Source organism: Ctenocephalides felis, unplaced genomic scaffold (assembly GCF_003426905.1).
Source record: "Ctenocephalides felis isolate EL2017-DRISC unplaced genomic scaffold, ASM342690v1 CF-g0.4_SCAFFOLD_01886, whole genome shotgun sequence".
NCBI classification, from domain to species: Eukaryota; Metazoa; Arthropoda; class Insecta; order Siphonaptera; family Pulicidae; genus Ctenocephalides; species Ctenocephalides felis.
Window position 1 is genome coordinate 75,332,939 of NW_020538040.1, and position 23,059 is coordinate 75,355,997.

General features: G+C 28.5%; 2 protein-coding genes across 7 annotated transcripts in view; one reads left to right on the forward strand and one right to left on the reverse strand.

Annotated features, from left to right (window-relative positions):
• The window catches only part of LOC113374566, a 220,891-nt gene that overhangs the window by 93,099 nt on the left and 104,733 nt on the right, over positions 1-23,059 (reverse strand). For all 6 annotated transcript variants that reach the window (XM_026614544.1, XM_026614539.1, XM_026614543.1 and 3 more), the window contains exon 3: positions 22,914-23,009. The gene's annotated coding sequence lies outside the window, so the exon portion shown is untranslated. The remainder of the gene's footprint in view (positions 1-22,913; positions 23,010-23,059) is intronic.
• Positions 1-23,059, forward strand: part of LOC113374565 (protein eiger) — an 82,978-nt gene that overhangs the window by 43,713 nt on the left and 16,206 nt on the right. The window lies entirely within an intron of this gene.

The following is a 23,059-nucleotide window of genomic DNA, read 5'->3' on the forward strand; positions in this document are numbered from 1 at the left end:
TTAACTTTTTGTGGTTTATGCTTATTTGTGAGCATACGCACTTCGCGGAATTTATCTATATATGTATAAACTAAAAATAAGAACAATGAGTATGCGTAATATATTTTTATGTATCAGATCTGTAACCTAATTGTGGAAATTATGCATCATATGAGGCATTATAATTACAACTTGGAACCTTAATTTTATTTGTTTCAAATAAGGTTTTTTCTGGAGGTTGTTTAAATTCAAGTATTATTAATTCTTTGCGACGGCTAAATAAATTAAGTAAATTTAATCCTCGAAAACAACGCAAAATAATTTTGAAATTAAATGAATTCAACAATATTTTCTTTGATGTGTGTGGTCGGTTCCAATGAGTGTTAGCCTTAATATAGTTGTCAGGTGCATTAATAATTTTATGACTCGTACAATAAATTTTATGGTTGACTATTTTGGAATATCCACGTCCATATCTGCTATTGATTCACGCGATATTATTGCAAAGATTGAGTCAAAGAATTCGTAATATGCATTTCCTTCAATGATTCACAATTGAAAATAACACTTGCGGCAGAAAAACAAATTCTTGAACTCCAACTTAATAATATCCGACATGAATCGGAAAGCAAATCAAATCTCAACGGTTGCGATTGAATGGTGGGAATATAAATCAATATATGCATTGAACGCGTGCCATGCATTCATTAATTTCTTCGTGATCGACGAGCAATAGAATTCAATATTTATTATGGTTCCATTAGGCCACTAGCATATTTACTGAATGCAACTTTAGAACGATACAAATGCATGATTTGCTATTTATTACAAATTAGTAATTAGTAATCAATAGTATCGGTTGCTACAGACTTCACTCAATCAAAAAATATTTTATTGCAAAATTGCATAAAATTAGTCAACTAATAGACCAGTTAATTGGGTTCACTCGAATTTAACCTTATCCGATCCTTTCGTGCTTAAAATTCTACGTGTACAAATATCATTCCATAAATAGAATACATTTTTGTAATTTGACAGAAAAATTAATGCAAATATGATCAATTGTTAATTGGCACGTCTCCTCACTTTTTCCTTTCCTTTCACTTTTTCCTTTGCCCTTTTGGACTGTTCTATTTTGGAACTCAAAATGAGTCTGCTTGAAAAAATAGCTTTCATTAGAAGTCAACTTTCAAGTTTCCAATATATTGTATATAAAAAGTAAAGTAATTCAGATTTTTGAAATTTAAACCCGTTTGATGATGTTAGTTTCTCCTAACGAGCTGCATGTTGAACATGTCAGCAATATGGATTTAAAAAAAATGGAATTTATAGTTTAATAAAATAATAAGGAAAATGCAAATACTGTTTCCTCTGGAATTTGTAAATTAAATGTTTGTATCCAAAAATAACATTGACGCATATTTATATTTTGTGTTATACGAGTTGAATTATATAAATCCGGACACCCAATATATTTCTGAAAATGCGCGGAATTTCTGCAATATCGTACCAAAACAATTTTCAAAATAACTATATAAAATATGCACTAGCTCACTTGACGAAAATATCCAATATTATGAAAATAGCGCATAGTTTTTTATAGCATCTCTATATTTGCGGCAAACAATATTATTTGTATGAGTGATTCGCATACAAAAATACACATTGTGAAATGTGTCAAAAAGGTACAATCGTATAATAATTATTTTTAACAATATTTTCTATTTGCTGAAATACTTATATCCTGAAAGCTACTATCAAAACGGTATAAGATATTATATTCATTTATTGAAAGCCAAATAAATTTCATTACTTGACACATGGTCACAATTATCATGCAATAATGTAAGAAAAACCAACTTTTTCCTATTTATTTAAATCAAGCTTATTAGCGAATTGTACAAATATGAAACAAAACATCAAAGTAGGTAAACTATATCCTATTTAAAAAGAATGTCATGCAATATAACAAATGTAAATTGATTAAATCTAAAAATATTTTATTTTTATGAATTTGTAAAACCTGATGATACGTATTTGGTTACGAAAGCTTTTATTTATGTTGAATATTTGAAAATAAGTTACGAATATATATATATATATATATATATATATATATATATATATATATATTAGGGTGGTCCTTAATATGATCATTTTCGAATTTCTTTGCTCCCAGGGGCTCAAATGGTTCCAAATTGATAAAAAACAATTCTCTGAAAGTTTTAGCTTCTAATATTAAAGTTTAGATAGAGCGCAATTCAAAGTTTTGTATGGAAATAGCACGGAAAAATTTTCAAAAATTTTAAAAATGTTTTTAGATATGATTAAGCAAACAAATGAATGAATAAAACTCATTCAATTATCGCTATGTTATACCTAATACATTTTTTTTTAATTTTCAAAAAATGTTCCATGCTATTTCCATACAAAGTTTGATTGAATTGCGCTCTATCTAAACGTTAATATTAACAGCTAAAAATTTCAGAGAATTGTTTTTTATCCATTTGGAACCATTTGAGCCCTTGGGAGCAAGGAAATTCGAAAATGACCATTTTAAGGACCACCCTAATATATATTTATATATATATCTTATAAATTATTAATTCAAAATTAATTATAAATTTTTAATAAATGAAATGTGGCAAATTTAAAATATATAGTGAAGTTATTGGTTGACCATGCTCCGTTGTCTGTTTAAGGCTATTATTAATCAAGAATAGCTAAAACGTATTTTAGTTAAAATTTCTACTTTAAGAATCTAGGAACTATTACGACATTCCTAAAGATTACAAAAAAGTTTTTATTTTAATAATTACTATTAATATTTTAGTTTAAATTACCATATAAATGAATACCTGATTTTGATAAAATCTGGTATCACTTTGCCTGTTTTAGAGGTCTTCAACAGGTGAAGTGATAAACAGTGAATTTCCAATTGATAAAACGTCAATTAATAACTTTTATTACTTGATTAACAAAATAATATATGCTGCTTTGAAACTTTATACATTAATTTTGTCCAAAAATTCGATTAAATAAAACAAAATTATTAAAAAATCGACCATCTAATTCGACGATCTAGTAAGGTCTTGGATCTAGACCCGTGTTGAGGGAGTAATTTCTCCACATGCCTCCCAGGCTTTGTCTGCGCGAGAAAGCTCTGTTCATCGGAAAGAACTTGGCGGAGATCGTGTGCGGCGTCGGGGCGAAATACCCGTACTCCATATTGTTAGTGAAGTAAAGCGGATGGTGCTGCGGTTCGCGATCCATGCCTGTCGTAACGGATTCAATTTAACAACAATATCGATAAAACATTCTAGCCTTATCAATTGTCTCTCATTTTTTACATACTAAGTAATTATATCAAACCAAATAAACTACATCACAACACATAAAACAACTATCGAACAATGTTCAGTAATATTCTCAGTTAAATTAAATTGGGTTATTCGGAAAGTAACTTCGTTTTCATAGACATTTTGGCACGTTATTTTGGTACAATAAACAAATACTTTAATGAATTATGTATTGGCAGTTTTGACCCAACACCTTTTGTCATATTTCTAGCATTAGCATAATTCCAAGAAAATAAATTTTGTGGTCGTCATTGGTAAAAAATTGATCATAGTGCTTTTTGACATGCTGATTTGAGGTAAAGGTTTTACCGCCTAAAAATTTTTTTAGTAGCCGGAACAAGTAATGGCCCGAACAAGTAATGGTCCGCATGGTCGGGAGAATATGATGAATGTGTCATTGGGTCCCATTAAAGCTACAAAAGCTTATGGGAGATCTTGCGTCGTCTTGATGCGGGACTATACCTTGCTTGTGGATTAATTTTGACCTTTTCTATTGAAGTATATCATTTAGTTTATTCAACTGATTACATAAGGCGTCCGAATTAACCGTTATGTTATCCTGGAAAAACTGAAAAATGAACAACTCCTTTAAAATTTTACCAAACATACTGCATCACCTTTTTCTGACAAATTTCAGCTTTGCGCCTGTATTTATCAGGTTCTTTTTTTGATAAATGGGCAATTGCGAGTATTGTATTCTTTACATCCCATTTGACATTTCTAGTGACAATTCGCCAAAATATAGTTAAATTCTGGTGGTAAAAAAACGAAGTGACTTTCCGAACAACCTTATGCTCTTTTACTATTTTTTCCTGTTTACCCTATAGGCGGGATAAAATGAGACAGACAGGGGGCAAACAGATTCAATGTCCTTTTTAAAGGAATTTTTAAGAAGTATTATTAACCAATACAAAACACATTATTCAACCAATGCAAAATATAAATTTCATGGGCACATTTTTTACAAAGATAAAACTAAGTTACATGGTTCTGGTATTGTGTCAGAAATAAACATCAGCAGAATTGAAAATAAATATAAATTTAATTTATCTCTATTAAGCCCGGTGCACACTATGACACAATGCCAGTTTTATGCTTATATTCCAATAAAATAGTGTCTCTGTACACTCTCACCTTACGATAAAAACTTGACAGAAAATATGTTATAAGAAATGCTGGCGTTACGAGAAATGCTGATAGAAAATATGTTACAAGAATTACCGGGCTTCAGAATAGCTTTTTTCAACTTAATTATTTTTTTATTTGCTATTGTTTTAATGTTTACGCCAGGATAAAGCTTCAGTCGGTCCTTTTTACCCATCTACATTTAAGCTTTTATACCGGTTATTTAAAAACATATGTTGAGTCTAACTTAAAAATAACAATATATCTAAATAGTTGTTAACGAATACTTGAATATTAAATTAAGGTCTCATAAACTAAACAAAAGTGCTCACAACAAACTTTAATACTTTTGTTAGAGATTTTCAAACATGGCTGTTTATCTCCTGATCGCAAAGTTGCTTAAATTAAGGTGATGGCTGGTTACATATTTTTTGCCCCCTACTCTTAAATATTGTTGTGCAAAAATTCTAACATTACATGTTTTTGATATATTGGTGGTGGATCCCATTTTCTGCGGACCTTTAAGCCCCGCTCTTACCTAAATTTTTATTTTTTCGATTCATAATATCAATGCTTCAGAATTTGGCAAAACGGGAATTTAACGAGTCTTTAGACCAACGCAATTAAAAATGAATGTTTATGTTAGCTTTTATTTAACATCTATTATTAGTTGTAAATAATAGACCGTCTCAAATATATTATATAAATTTAGAAATTCGTTTTGTGTATGATACGTGCTATTAACAAGTAACATATCGTGTTATATATGTTGTGTTAATTTCATCATACCAAAATTGCGGAACCAAAACGGGTTCTCAAATCGCGGTGGTAACTTCTGCGTCTTGTATAGTTGGGACGTGCCGATAGGACGTCTATGCTCTGGATTTCCGACTAATCCACTGCAGTCTCTGAACGACATCTACATAAAAGTTTATATTTTAATCAAAATTTCTGACACGAATTTTCAATGCAATTGTTGACTGTTTTCTAAATCGTGTGAATGTGGATCGCTGTAGCTTGATACCATACATACCATATATCATATACCATATATGTAGCCATCTATACTAAATAAAACTAGTATATAGTAGAATAATATATATTCATATATATACCTTTTCTACTTTTTTAAATATCAATCCTACTTAGCAAGCAAATGCTTAGCAAGTGAGCAAGAATATTATGTAAATCTTTGATTCTTCGAAATAATTATTGAATATCTACAAGACACTTCATCCGTGATTTTATTGAATATTGATAAGATAACTAAAAACATAGTATAAAATTTATTACATCTAATATTAATGTAAATTAAAATGAATTAAAATATCAGAATACTTTGTTTCAGGTGAGTGGTTGAAGCAACTTTTTATCGCAATGCGCTGATAACATGCGGTAAGATGTTTATTTTATTGAAATATTATAATGCATTGAACTTGGGCTTAGCCGGTAAATCTATAGAATAAGAGTTTTGGATTTACTGTTTATCAAAAATTTAGAAACCTGTATAGTCTACGGACGATCACCTGTTAACAAAACACTTCACGTTATATGAAAAAATTAACTGTCTGGCGGTGATTTTCTAAGATTTTACTAGTTATTATTTAGCACAACATTACTTACTTGCATAAATTATTCAATACTTATTTGCTACTTATTATTTACTGTCAAGTTGTATAGTGTTACAAATATTATTGGAAAATGATTTATTTCAATACTAAGTAGTAAAAAACAGTGTTTTTTATCTTTTACAAAAACATGATAAATTGGTTATGAAGTTGCGCCGAATATATTCTTACTTGGATTTTCGATTATTTTTTTTCGAAAAGATTTTTGGACGATACTGAATTTAGTTTCTTATACTTCACTAGTCAGGATTCAACTACATTATTATTAGTTTAGGGGAGAAAAATTGGTATATTATAAATAATTTCATCTCTAGAGTACAGAACACAAGAAATTAATACAATGATGAAAAGAAATTATTATAATGGTTACATAAGAATGTAAATATGCTACCTATTTATTTAAATAATAGCAGCAAAAATGAACTGATATTTTATAATATTTGTTGAAAATTGTAAAATATGGCGACCTCAAATTATATGGGTAAAAATTGTAAGAATTTAGTAGTTATTTAGTAACTCACTATAAATAAACACTATTGCATTAAAAATCTTAAAAACATTTGAAATAATTTTACGAACATATCGCACGAAAGTAATATTAACTGATTTTTGAATGTAAAATTTGGGGTTTATTACTATTTTTCTATAGAATAATAATAGAAAATAAATAAATATATATCTTTATAAGTTACCTTGATAAAGCGAAGATAAATAAATAATATCCGAATATCCTATGCCCGACGGGCTCTGGACTCTGCTCGACTTCCTTTACTTATGAGAAATTAAATAGATTCTAGTTCATTCGATAGATTTTGTTTACGAAATTCCATGACAACCGCTATATCGATTGTTTCCGAACAATGTTTGGACACGTGCACTCAAATCGAGTAATTTATAAACTTCACAAATGTAAATTATTTATTCACCAGATGCACAGGAAGTGATTCTAAATACAAAGATGCATCCAAGAAATTTTAATGTTCGATCGCGAGCAAAGTGCCAACGAGCGTAACTTTTGGCCCAAAATCATTAGATATTTGAGAATTATGTAGGCGGATTAGTAGCTAATAAACCAGTATTTATTGGCAAATTAGGCTTAATAAGCTTTCAGATGATTTCAAGCTACTTGTAATAGTAATACAATCTTGTATTATTTTTAGTACTTCGGATGATAATACAGTGAAAATAACATTTTACAACAATATTTGAAAGCAGAGGTAAAAAGATGTATAACTAGATTTGATGATTTCTACCACGTTGCTATCAGGAAAACAAGTTCAACATTTGAAAATCCATAACATATGTATTATCTTCCGTTGTTAGTTTTTTCGATTGTGTGCACTGTTGCTTAGATTACGAGACCTAATATAATTGTAAGGTATACGTTATTTCATTGTTTTTAAAAAAAATGTTAATTTCAAGTTAGATTCAAGAGTTTTTTATATAACCTTTATAAAAGTTTACACCTGGGTAGGGTAAAAAGGACCTACTGAACCTTTACCGTGGCAAAGGTGCAAAAATTAAAAATAACAAATACAAAGGTAAATTAAGTTGAAAAATCTCCAAAAGTTCCAACTCTGCTGATGAATATTTCTGACGAAATACTAGATCAAAGTTATTTAGTGTCATCTCTGTAAAATGCACCCACGATATTTATATTTTGCATTGGTTGAATATTGTACCTTTTATTTTTTTATATCTCTTTAAAATGAAAATAAAATACTGGATCTGATTGCCTCCTGGCCGCCCCAGTTTGCCCCGCCTATGAGGTAAAAAGAACCAGGTTACAATGTTTAAAAAAAAAAAAACAAACAAAAAATATAAATAAGCTGAGAAATTTACTGAACTGTCAGATAGTTGTTTGTTTGATATGCGTTATTTATCATCTGCAGATTTATTTTTTATCGGGCTATAGTTTTTGTTGACAAAAATATTACATACACCTTTAAGTAATGTAACACACAGAACATAGAAAAATATATGCATAAATCTAAATATAAATCTTTGATAAAATTGTAGAGTCTGGATTATTCGTAAATGTATTTTGTGTCTATATAATAATAATAGCTTTTTTTGTGGAGCAGTAGATCATCCGCTCCTCTTCGTAGTTATGGGCGCGCTTTCGGGGGCGTCAAACGACCAACATACAATAAATTCAATTGAAAAATCTAATTGAACCAACAATAGCAATAATACATTTGACATAGGACATTAGATGTGTTTAAAACACATTAGACGAATTGAATTTAATTTCTTTATTCGTAATTTTCCCGAAATGCTAAGAACATAATGTTCTTACAATTGAGTTATCATCAAGCGTCTTAATAATAGTCAATGAATGTGGAATGCTGTGATTGAAAATTTATAAAGGCACTTATACTTATTTAATTAAGTAATAAAATTTTGTGCAATAAAACTTAGTTGGAATGAATTGAGTTTAATAAATATTATTGGAAAGCTCAATTCAGTTTGATTTATTTAAAACTTCAGAATATTTCCAACAAAATAGTTCACTTTTCTGGAGAGAAAAGATTTATTATTTTATTTTAAATACCTAATTTAGTTCCTAAAATTAGTAACATAATTTATAAATGAGATACTTTTACCTGGAATGACTTAATGAGCATTGCCATGTGATATAAAAAGAGATAATTATTAAACACACAATTTTGCCTTATTTGTTACTATCTTTAGAACATATATAATAATGTAGTTATTAATATTGGCATCAGTTCAATAAAGTTATGTATCGGTTTTTTGTAGTAGAGCAGTACTACACATTATTTACTGTATCATAAGTACAAATTTTTGCTTTTGGGAATTATCGATATTGACAATATTGCTGTACGAGTAAATACATACCGCTTTCATTCCGAATGGTGCATCCAGAAGTAACGGCTAATATATATATATATATATATATATATATATATATATATAAATGTATATATATATATATTAGGGTGGTCCTTAAAATGGTTCGTATGGAAAAAGCATGGAAATTTTTTTGACAATTTAAAAACAATGTTTTAGTTATAACTTAACGACAAATGAATGAGTTTTATTCATTCATTTGTTCGCTATATTACATCTAAAAAACATTTTTGAAATATTTAAAAAAAATTCCATGCTATTTCATATAAATCTTTGATTGATTTGCGCTCTATCTAAACGTTAATATTGAGAGCTAAAACTCTCAGAGAATTGTTTTTTATCTATTTAACTATTCTCTGAAAGTTTTAGCTCTTAATATTAACGTTTAGATAGTGCGCAATTCAATCAAATTCCGTATGGAAATAGCATGAAAAAAATTTTGAAAATAAAAAAAAAATAATAACTTAGCGACAAATCAATTAAAAGTGAAAATTCGTGTCATTTTTTATTGAAAATTCGACGCTCTGCAAAATTTTTAAAAATTTTTTCATGCTATTTCCATATAAAACTTCGATTGAATTGCGCTCTATCTAACAGACAATATTCACATACACATTCAAAAAAGAAAAAAGTCACATTTTTTGTACTATTGCCGTGTAATATATTAATACTTCATATATATACGTGTTTGTTTGAGTAAAAATTACATTTGATGTATTTCAAATAAATACATGAACGCATATTATCACATAAACTTAACTTACATCATATATAATGATGTAAGAGCATTAACAATTATTAAAAGACATTTAAAGAAAAATAAGTTAAATTTTCACAGCCGATTTGAAAATTACAATAGCCAATACAATAATTACAAAGAACAATTCAAAAATTACAATAGCCAATTCAAAAATGACATGCACTAAGTTGTGGCTTGAAGTCAGTTTTCAAAGATCCAGTCGAACGTAAACGGATTCTTCCATGAAAAAATTTCCTGTTTCTCGATTTTTTTCAACTGAACATGTACCGCCATGTAGATAGCTGTTAACGCGATTATACCGCGAATGAGAATCATTGTTTCTCGATTTAACAATAGGTTCATGGTGTAGATATCAAAGAACGTATACTTCTATTATTATTGATTTATCTTCAACCTATAACAAATTATACGCCATTTAACAACGAATTATAAATAAATTAAAAATAATAAAGTTAAACACAAATTCAAGTTTGCTGAATAGGTACTAAGGTGGAAGGGTAAATTATATAAAATATTCATACCCTTTCATGTATCATGGAATATTTTGCGAGTAAAACAATATTATTGTATCAATAGCTATTCAAAGAAAAAACATTCAAAGTCGTTCGAGAAAAGACATTTAAAGCGCCGACTAAAGTTTTGAAAGAGCCAAGTGCTAATTATAGAATAAACACTATAAAATAAAATACATATTTTGTTATTTGGCATATAGAATATTTTTGTAAATACAAATACGTTTATAAACATGTACTTACTAATTATATTATTCTTACTTTATATCATTCTTATTAGATCATAAGATGATATGAATAAATATTTTACTACATTTCAATATTAAAAAAAGAAAAATATAAATATTCTCTAATAACATTATATATTAATGAGAATGATTATATTTGAAATTACTTATAAATTTCAAATTTTTATGGCTTTTAAGGTTTTTTTTATTTAAAACTGCAAATAATATCAAATGCAACTTTCTTTAAAAGCAGAACTATATAACGGAGAGCAGCAATTTGCCTTAAGATTACAATTACAATACAAAACACCGCTGTGTATGTGTAATAAAATGCAAAGAAAATGTTAGAACATTTACAAATAAAATCTTAAAACTGTAATGGAAACCAAAAAATAATACAAGATCTTAGTACTTTATACCTAAACATTGTATTGCACTCTAGAGGTACAGAAATATGTCGATTATTTGGTAATGTTTTGAACAACATTTTCTTTCCTGGTTACAATCTGATACAAGCAGCAAAAGCACTGAAAAATATAGATCAAAATATGTTTCCAAATGAAAATAGCCTCTCTCGCAACATTACTGCGCCAAAAAATCATAGATACTGGGTTGCCTTCTAATATAAAATACACCAAATGGATAGGGCAACAATAGGGTAGTCTTCTAAAAATCATGTAGTAGTTTGGGAAAAGTATCACAACAGCATATAAAACACTTAGTTATGACTGTACTGTACAAATCGCAAAAACAATAAAAAACACTTCTAACAATAATTCAGAGTTCAAGCAGGGCTGAACTTTTGGAAAAAGTTTTATGTGTCGGTATCGGACACTCGATCGGATATTGTACATGCGCACTTACCATGATGAACAATAAAACTTTTTTATACTTGATTTGAGAAGGCGATATGAATAAATAAGAATTTTATATCAATGTCGTTGTATCTTAAGATTTATTGAAGAACAATAATTAAATTTGGTTTATAAATTTTATCAACGTCCACTTTAGGCCTAATAAACTTTTTATTACGTACATTTTTTCGGGGATTATGTGAAAAAATATTCCAATTATGTTAATTAAATTAATTTTAAGTTAATTGTTTAAATTAAATTTTTTTGTTATATTACTATTATGTGCATCACTTTATTCTCATGTAAATAGTGATAATATTTGGCGAGACAAAAAATCATATACCTGTTAATAAACAGAATCCCACAAAATAAGTTTAACTGCATATGTGCCCGCAAAGATGCATGTTAACTCTACCATTAAATGGCAAAGATATAAGATACAACTTAATTAATTCCATATGCCTAAGTCAAAGTTTATCAATTGTTATCAAATATGCATTGTGTTTAACATTCTTCGTTACATAATGTCATTAAATTTAATGTTTGCAACAAGTAAATTTATTCGAGTAATAAAAGTTTATGGCTGTGATTAATATTTGAGTTCACGTTTTATTATACGCCACTCAATTAAATATTAATAGCGAACACTTTAACGACTCTGCCGGTTTAAACATATGAATTGAATATAACTATCAGCCAAGATTTGTCAGGAGAAAATGACCACGTAGAAAAATGTCATTTTTAGGAAAATGTTCTGTCCTATAGATATTTTTTGGAAATATATACCAAACTCTTTGGTTAGTAATAATATAAATTTTTGATATTTAAAAATATTTTCGACGTCGAATCAGAAATACAAGATATATTCGTGGAAAATAATATTCTATTCGTTTTAACACCTTTCCTAGCCATTTAGCTCCAATTTTTATTTTAAATAAGTTTTCTGAAAAACTGAAGCATTTACGAAAGATTTTTGTTTCAATTTTTCATGTAAGGTAGAGCGGAGCTTAAAGGTTCACCTATGATATCTCAAAAAAAGTCAAGTTAAGAATTTTTTTATAACAAAGTAGAGGGAAATTTACGGTTTATAATTTAAAAAGATTTAGTTCACGAAATCTCAATACAATTTTAAAGTAAACTGTATTTAATTTTTTTTATAAGATGTATTGATGTTTTCAAGTTAATTTCAACAGTTTTTTTTTTCATAAAACGCCTATAAAAGCTTACATGTGGGTGAGGTAAAAAAGACCAACTGAACCTATATTCTGACAAAAGTGTAAACAATAAAAAATAGTAAATAAAGAAGTAAATTAAGTTAAAAAAGCAACAAGAGTAATATAAATAAATAGTTATTCCAATTCTGCTGATGAAATATCAGAGTATTCAGGGTTGCAAACTGTAGCTATTATTTCGTAAAATCTTTAAAATTAAATATTAAATCTGGGAGATCTATGGGGTAAAAAGGACCAGGTGACAAATTTTTGAAAAACAGCAAAAAACGGGTTGTTTGTTTGATATGTGTTATTTGTTTCGATATAATTCGTCTGATTTTCGCAATATATTTGCTCAAAGTCAAATTAGCTCTTGTGCCCTGCCCTACCCCTATATATAATTTTTAAAATTTCACCATTTTTGCCGACTTCAAATTTCCGCCGTTCAATTAAAATTATTTACCTAATTTTTGTTTATAAAATGAAAAGTTTCAGGAATTTACCTTAAGATCACACGCTAGTTGAATTAATAATTGTAATTTTGTTACCATAATTATCTTCGACTTGTGCATATAAATAGTTTTGATAGTTATACGTGCACAAAATGCCGAATAATTTATAATGCCGAATAATTCATATTTTTATGTTTGTTGTAACAAATATCATATCATTCCTGTAATTTGCGTGAATATTATTAACAATAATGACTATTCCGCAATCGAAAGTTCTTAAAAATTGAAGATAAAGTAGCGCGCGCTCGTCTCTATGATCAATAACTCATATCTTAATATCGTTCATTATGATCCTAAATAATGTATCGTCGTTACCAATTAAAATCTAATGATTTAATTCATGCCGAGATCAAGTTCAATATCGTCGTCGTAAAGTGAGCGCGCATCATAATCACCCGAGCAGATTATATGGACACCAGTGTTCCAATGACAAGGTCAGCGTCGGAACCGCGAGTTGAAGTGCAAATTGAAGGAGCGATATCTTTAAGAGACGGCCGCGACATGCAGAGCAGAGACTGACACTATTCGTTCTGATTTTATGTATATTTAATAGGTGCAAATAAATAATTTTATTGGCATGTTTATGCATACTGCTACTCTCTGTTGCCATGTTAGCCGCATAGCTTAGCTCAAACGATCTATTTCTGTTTGTTACGTGTGTTTTTATTTGTCGCAGAACTTCTGATACATCGATTTATTCCACATATTTTCGCGACGTCACTTTTTATGTGTCCCGCATTGGACCTGCAGCACTCGGCGGGTTATCTGAAAGACTGCTGGCAAGATAATACAACATTCATATTATATTAGAGCAAATTGGACTATAAAACGTATATGTGTGATGTTTCTTTATTAATATCATTGATAAAACGTTGTAATAATCACTTATTACAAAGTTGTCAGCTTAATAATTAGAAGAGATTTATATACCTAATAATAAGTATGCGGTATCAGGAAATTATGTATGAGTACTACACTTTCAATATGTAAAAACGCAATTCTGTATATACAGTAGAACTCCAATTATCCGAATTAATGGGGACCGGGACCCATTCGGATAATCAAATATTCGGATAATTGGAGTTTTTTAAAAAAATTGCCATTGGAGAGAAAAAAAGTTACGTTTTGATATTGCACTATTTTTTTATTGAATTAAATGAAAAAACATGATATTTTCACATGTTTTAAATAATAAATAAAATAAAATAAATGTTTTAAATAATATATAGAAGCCTACACTGGCTTCGCGGGTGGAAGAATAATAGCGCACTTAGACTTTTTTTGGACAATTTTTTTTATGAAAGTGATTCGGATAATCGGCGATTCGGATAGTCAGAGTTCGGATAATTGGAGTTCTACTGTATAACTAGTGTAAGGTGACCATACGTCCCGGTTTGACCGGGACAGTCCCGGATTTCCACCTTGTGTGCCAAGTTTTTCTAAAAGCAATATTTGTCCCGGATTTGGATTTTTGTCCCGGATTGTCCCGGGTTTTCGAAAAGTATAGGTGACATTGAATTTTCGTTCTTACTTGATAATAAAATTACAACTACCGATCAAATATCTGAAAATGTTATGTATAACTAGTATGCTTATATAAAAAAGGCGGGTTAAAGTAGCCTCACACATTCATAATTTTGAACTTGTATATTAAATTTTACGAAAATTAACAAAAATTATGAAAATTACTTCTTGACTGCCTGAAATGCCTAAGTTCTAATTATTTTGAAATAATTATGAAGAAAATTGAACAAAATTCTATAAAAAGTTTGAAACCTGAAAAAAACATATAGATCCAAAAACATATGTATAAAATATAACACTTAATCAAATAATGAAGTTTTTAGTTAGCAATTCTGATTTAAATAGTTATTCATGCAATCTTAAATAGTATTTCTTCTTTTAAAAACATATTAAATTTTTCAGTATTCAGCCCCCCCCTTCACGTCCCAGATTAGCATAACTAAAAATTAACGTCCCGGTTTTGACTTGAAAAAATATGGTCACCTTAAACTAGTGGTGCATGGCATCGTGCCTTAAGGCAAATTTCTGAAACTTCCCGTACCACAAATTGAAATTCTTAAAAAAGCTATAAAATGTTTTGAAAACTTTGAAAACATTAGAAATTTTAAAAATAATTTTAATATTTTAAAATTTTTGAAAATTTTGAATTTTTTTTTCAAAGCTTTAAATATTAACTAAAATGCTAAATTAAAATGTTTTATTGTACAGCTAAGAAAACATCGAAGAATTTTTCATACAATTTTGAACGTAACCCAGTGACATAAATCTGGTGTGTATAACTATCCCTATTGTATTTGTGTAAATTTTCAATTTTTTAAATATTTTTGAGCTTGCTCCTTTTTATATGTATCTTGCATTACTTTCATTTGTAGATCATTGCATATTTATTGTATCTTATTTGTTACACACCATGGTGATAACAGAAATGCGCGTAGGATTTTAATTTGTATCTCAGGATTATACGCTACACATTCCTAAAGCTCTATTGAATTTCATACATCCACCCAGATGGGTTTGATTTCATTTGCCAAAATAATTCCAGATTTCCGAATTTCTTATTGTACTTACGTTAAACCTTTGAGTGTTATAATGCCTTGCTATTCTCTATTTGTTATAAAATTTGCTCAAATTTTGCCATGAGAAAACTTTGGCCCAAAAATGAATTTAGGCTCGTGAATAAATAGACGGTCATATGTTAACATCAAAATACTTGGTCCCAAATTTCGTCGAGCTGAATTGTTATTGAGGGAGAATTATTTATCTCTTTACACATTAGTCACATTTTATGTGACGACTTTTCCTCTGAAATAATAGCGATATTAAAGGCATTTTTAGACATATGATAATTTTTTCGAACTCTATTGGATTTTGTTATAGATTTACTACTCGAATATATAGGTAAATAAAAAATTGTATTATTTAAAAAAATATAGTATAACCATCCCCATTTCGAATACTTTGAACATTATTATTTTAATTCGTATTTAATAATAGCTTAAATAAATTTCTTTTCCAAAATTCAATTAATGATATGAGCGACTAGTGCATTACAACTTGTGGTTGTCGTCTCATTGACAACTTATCAAATTTATGGAATGGCAAAGATTTATTGCGATTTAGTAGCATGACATCACTTTTTATATTACTCTGTACAAAGTATACAAAGAATTTATCATTGCGGGCTATCAATGATGCGGGTCGCAGTTCAACGAGATCATGATTGTATGCATTGTTCAAATTTTAACTTCTTCATTCATTGAATTATAGAACTTTTGATGATTCGAAGTTGAATTCGAACAGAATAGAGATATAAAAAACTGATAGTATCTTGAAACATATTAATCACGAACTAAACGTGATAGTTCATACAGCTCTCAATACAATCGTATTTTTATCAAAGCACTGGTATGGAAAACGACCGACCAAAAATTGAATAATTGAGTTGAATAATTTTTTTTATAATCTACTTTTTTTTGAAACTCGTGATTACTTTATATCACTCAAGAAAATATATATGCATAAGGTGTATGCAATGTTCAGATTTAATTATTTACATCTCATTTTTAAGAGAGACTGACAGATCAATTGATTTGACCAAAGCTAAAAATTTGACTACTTTATTTTAATAATTTTGATATATTTTTATTGATTTAGATTTTCGTACATACATATGCAGATCTTAAAGTTTCCATTTCAAACAATGATTATAAATATCGCAAAACCGATTCGAAAATAATTAGGATTATTATTGAACTTAGTTTTCAATTAAGGCTTATATAGTTTAAATTTCAAATTACCCAAATGATGTACTAAATTTTATAAATGGGAGATCCAAATAAATTTTTATTCACTGTTCCGCATTCGGAAAATATTATAAAAAATTTGCGCCTTAAAAATTGTCAATTTTTTTTTTATTTGAACATATGTCACAACTTGACATCAAGTAACAGAGATTGATTGCGTATAAAGTGCACAATGGAATGAAAGTATATTCATTGACATACATTCATACTGTAATGAAATTTATTATGGATTAATGTTGATAAGATCATTGGGGATTTTTCGGAGGCAGATTGAATGCTAATTTGAAAATATCTTTTGCGCCAAACAATTTATATACGATTCTCATATTACTGTCTTTTTAGATGAGCCAGTTTGCGACATGTCTGCTTGCATATAATGCTGCACTCTTAGAATTTTATTTTGCAAATTTTCAACCGTTCTAACCTAAAAAAATTAGCTTCAGCAATAATTCCTCGAGTAAAGACTATTTTATATTATAAAATAGACCAAAATGCCAAAAAAGCTATAGATGTTATAAAAAGCTGAACAATACCCTTTCAAGTGTGAGTATTTAAATGTAAATAAGTACCTACCCGATCAAAAGTAACTGCTTAATAATAACTACTATTAATTACAGTATTCGATTGTTTATAACAAAATTTCAAGTATGTTTATCGACTTTTTTTCTACTAAATATGAAAGTTCTAGAATAACAAACAGAGTTAAGATCGGTTTTCATCACAACATGCTTTTATAAAACTTAAAAGTCCGTAATAATGATATACAAAACAATTAGATTTCTACAAGGTTTTTTTAACTTTCCGTAGGCAAAGTTATAGTAATCGCAAAAAAATCGACAATGAAAAGTTTTATATATCTTTACGTTTCGAATGGGTTCGTACCAATGTTTATCCGTTAGACGGCGACGCGGCGCTTACGCGCTTCGATATTTTGTCTCTATGCAGTTAAAGCTGTACGATTGCTTTAAAAAAAGTTCAGAATTTCAAATTAAACAAAACATTATTATTCAAAAAGTCTTTTTTTTTCAAAAAAGTAAATTTTTGTCTAAAATTTAAAGTTTCTCAAAAATCTATTTTTTTCAAAGTAAATTTTTTTCAAAAATGTTAATCTTTTTAAAAAAAAAATGATTTCTGGTACGGGATGTTCCAGCACGATGCCATGCGCCCCACTAGTTTTTTATTACTTTCAACGCAAATGCAGAAATTAGTAGAAGAAAGAAAGTGTAGTGTTTCTGCATATATGTAGTTTTATTTTTTTGGATAGGAACCAAAAAGAGCTGTCATGGGAGTGAAATGAGATGGTTCTTAGAGGCGAGATTTCTTTATAGAGTATAAAATAGCGTATGTTAAACGTATTGATCGCGTTATAGATCGTCTATTGATTTATGGAATTGTTGCGGGAGGCTATTAGCATTCGGCTGTTGCGGTCTGCTGATTGAATGCGTGTATTGCAAGTTTTGTTATCTCAAGCTCACCTTCCGGTTACTAAAAATAGAGTTCGACCAGAAGCACATTAAAGATCATTGCTCGAGAACAGAGCGATGACGCGTACAAGGAATTTGCAGCCGACTTTACCAATTTCACTTTGATATTCAAATGCGTATTATTAAAACAGTAAATTTTATTGCCATTCTCTCGGACCGTCAATTTATGATGATCAACCGCCCATAGAAGATCGATTTGCATAAAATATTTAATGATATATTCTCGGTCCTGGTGGTTTTGATATCTGTTTTATAGACAGATTTTGGTTTATTAAAGTTATGTTTGCTTTGGAATAAATGATATTGCTATCACATAGAACAAATATAACTAAAATAAACAATACAAATACCAGTTATTATTAAAAGAATTTAAACTTACTTTTGACTCTTTAAAAATAATGCGGCCTAAGGTTATAAGGACTAAATGCTCTGACTGCAAGCAACATTGGGTACTTGTTCGAACGATCATACTTCATCTTTCTCCATTTGAACTGTATGTCAAAATCAGTTTAGTTTAGCTGTTATAACGACTGTCACTACCGTACCCAACTAGTTGATCCACATATGACGACGAAAATTAATATGATAGAATACCAGTGAATAACGCACTATTTTAAGTTTGATATATATCAGATATTCAAATAAATATTTTTCATGGTTATTAATCTTATGCAAAACTAAAATTACTTCGTTTTAGATTAATAAGTTCCGAGCGAAAAAACTTAAAACTTGTTTGTAATGCAATATACATATTAGTCGCATTAGCTTTTGTGAAACGCAATGAATTAAAATATAAACAATTAATAAATTATATATCACGATTCGAGTAAGCGCAGAAGTACTTAGGTTTTAAGTATCGAATTATAAAAATGACTTTCTTGTTTATTTGATTAAAATAAAAAACCGAATTTTATTATACAAAAGATTCAAATTTTTATAAACACAATTGTTATAATACACAACATAACTATTAATCTTTTCCTATGTATAAGCGCATTTGTTACATACAAATATTAATAAAAATTTACTTTAAACAAATTGTTTTTATTCACTTTTTCTACAATATAACAAATAATTAAATAATAAATTATATATTTAATTTAAAACTTAAGTGTGCGAAAGCGTTTATCATCAAATCATCTAAACCAGTGAAGTATTTAAATGAATTTACCATAGCATAAAGCACTCTACTTCGTATATAAAAGCAATATCTTTTTCACTTAATAAAAATGAAGATGCATGTTAAAATTCTATTACATATGTAAAAATATTAGATAAATTTGTATGCTTTTATATCCTCTTGTGATGTATATTTTTATATCATATCAATATGTTTAAGAAACAATATATTAGTGGATTGTTTCTGAAATATAATTAATGAGCAAAATAAGAAGTGAGAGCTTTTTTCTATTCTGTCCATCATCGTTGCTATTCCGTACATTTTTGGTTTGCATCCATAAAATGACACACTATTTTAAAGTAAAAATTACCCAAAACTGTTCACTCTTTCAAATATAAGTTAATATTTGTCTTAACTTATTGACACTTCTTAAGAACCCATTTCGAAAATTCATTTCTTCTCCGAGTGAAACTGCATTTTCTTCCATTGTCAGTAAGATAACCGTCTTTTGTCCAAAATAACACATACTCATTAAAATTATCACTTTTAATTTTAAACTCGATAATTGGTTCTTGTACGAATATTTTTGTTTTTGAAGACGTACTTTGCAGACCAAATACACCGTATTGATAAAAATTTAAAATCCATTTATTGTGCACATAATTATCCAAAAACATACCAGTCCCAAGGAATTTTTGAGAAATTTTGTTCTGGATGCAAAGTTCTCTCTTGCTAGTTATTAGTTGTAACTGTTTTGGAAAGCTGTGTGCTAATTTTTCCAATTTGTTTTTAGTCATATTATCCATGTAGTAATTTTGAAGAGTTCTTTGAATTTCAAATGATAAATAAATTAATTCATCATTTTTAAAATTTTCTAGTAAATAATGATACATAAATTCATATGAACTGACTCTCATAGATAAGTTGAAGTTAAAAGAAATTAAACTTATAACTAGTTCTGTGTCTAAATTTTGGCAAAGATTTTGGACAAATCGCAGAAAAAGACGACGACATGATTCTGGATCCACTTTATGCAATTCATCAAAAAGTTTGCTGATATTCGAAAATTTGATGTGCCGCTCCATAATATCTGTACCGGATGCAATGATTTCTTTAGATACTTTATCTGCGATCGTGTTAATAATATCATTAGAAATTCGGTTCAATTTTGCCATATCCAAAGCTAAGTAAAATAAATCAATATATGTAGCCTTTGTCTTGAACTGTGTAAACAATTCTCGTTGCAACAAAGATACTTCAGACACTTTGTGTTTCTTGAGTAATATTTGAGAAAAACTTAAAATTTTTCCGAAACTATTTGGATTCTTTTTTAAGGCAGCAGAAATCACTTCACTGTAATGCTGGGGATGAACACGTTCCCATAAAGTTATAGCTTTACCAAAATTTCCATGGGCTATAGATTGTCCACAATTTGCTGCTAACACGTGTACATTTATTGGACCTTTATTCGTTGTTTCTGACATATTCACTTTTAATAAATACCTCAAAGCTCCATCAATATTTTGCAAATTTCTTCGCAAGGCTCTATTAAAAACTTCTTCACTGATGCCAGATTTTGTTGTTTTGGTAAATATAATAGATGGTGGCAATAATTGACCAAATACAACATGAATAGTGATCACTGCAATCGCAATTCGCACCCAAATCATTGTTTATAATAATTATGAGAAACAAATATTATTTATTTCCTTATACGCTCAATTCGAGATATATCTGAATGAATAGAGAAGTCAACTGTGCAAACGCTTGCTTTTATTTTAAGTTATCAGTAAAAATATAAATCTGATAACTCTTGAAACCTTGATCAGGATAAATTGTTTATCAATATATATATATATATATATATATATATATATATATATATATATATTATATATATAGTGCGATTTTGCGATGCTTTTCAGAAATGTAATCACTTAATTGTAAATTCTGTTTTAACAAATCCCGTCGCAGAATTTTACAGTGTTCGAGGAAGCACGTAGCACGAAATATGTTTATATAAATATTTAACAATCTAAGATGTATAATCAATTCAAGATTGATCATACATAATTGGTATTAATCATTAGCAGTATGAAAATAAAATTGAATATACAAAACATAATTTTTTAATGATGAAATTCAGCAGTTTAGCTTTTTATGTTTTAATTAATTTATATTGATACTAAATTTAATAAAACTGCTGCTAAATTATATAATAAATGTTAAATAATTTGCAAATTCGCGAATCTTAAATTACCATGAAGTTCTACATCACATCGGAAAACATACTTGTAATTTAAGTAAATAAATAGAATTTTTACTAATATATACGAATATAACTCAGAGTTTATGTCGTGTTTTGAAAAGAAAACATGATCATAGATAAATAAGTAAAAATTATGATATCCAAAATTGATAAAAGCGAAAAGTAAAAAATTTAAAAATAAACCTCAAATTAAAATGAGTGTGTGTGTAAGATACAGAGATGGTTTCGATAGTGTTTAGTTAAAAACACATAAAAGGTTTTATTCTAAATAAGAATATGGCGTAACAACAGCAGTAGACCGACAAATTTTACGAGGAATGAAATAGTAGATCGTATTTAGTTGCGTTGACGGATTTGGCGTCGGAAGTGGATGCGGTTTGAGACTTCGCCGAAGAAAGTTTCACTTTGAGAATTAAGATGATGCTTCGTTTATTTTCTTACAAACACATAACTACAACATATGTACCTTCTCACAAAGAAGTTTCGTAGAGTTATATATATAATTATAGTTGTATACAACGATACAAAATGAAATTTTTCTCCTTTAAAAAATACTTCCAGAAAAAAGCTCGATGCATGTAACATTGTGAATTATTTCAAAATTAAGTATTCTAAACCATCTTAAACTATGGGTCGCGTAGAAAATTTATAGGGTCGCGAAAAATTTTTATGTCAAAAACATATATCGTCACGTCTAGATTTTTGTATTGTTTACAGCAAATTCTAAAACTATATACTGACATATGTATATATGTATGTTGTTCCTTAATAAATAAAACATCTAAAGATAATAATTTTTTTCTTTTATATTTGTGTGGGGTCGTCAACAAACTCCTATCATAATAAGTGGGGCCGCGAATGACAAAAGTTTAAGAATCCTGTTTTAAACCAATATCATTGAAATAATATTGTGTTAAGCAATTACTAAAAAAAACTATTTTTTAAACTTTTGAAACCTAAATTTTTGTTTAAATGAAATAAAATAAATATAATTAGAGTAACTTTATTGAAATAAATGGGATAAACTATTGGTTTTAAACAAAAATTCAGATTTCAAAATTAAAAAAAAAGTTTTTTATTTGTGGCCATCAAACCGCTATATTTGCACTTAATTGTTCATATTAACACGGAAATATATTATAAAAGGCAATAGTAATTAGAAATTCACTTACTTGTCGGAGTGAATCTTGCAGATAATTACTTTTGAACTCTAAAATAGGTTTTAGCACTTGCACCTTGTAAATCCAAATCAGCCGACCAGCTTTTACCTATGAACAATAAACAAATATTTTAACAAATCGCAGATTATTAATACCAT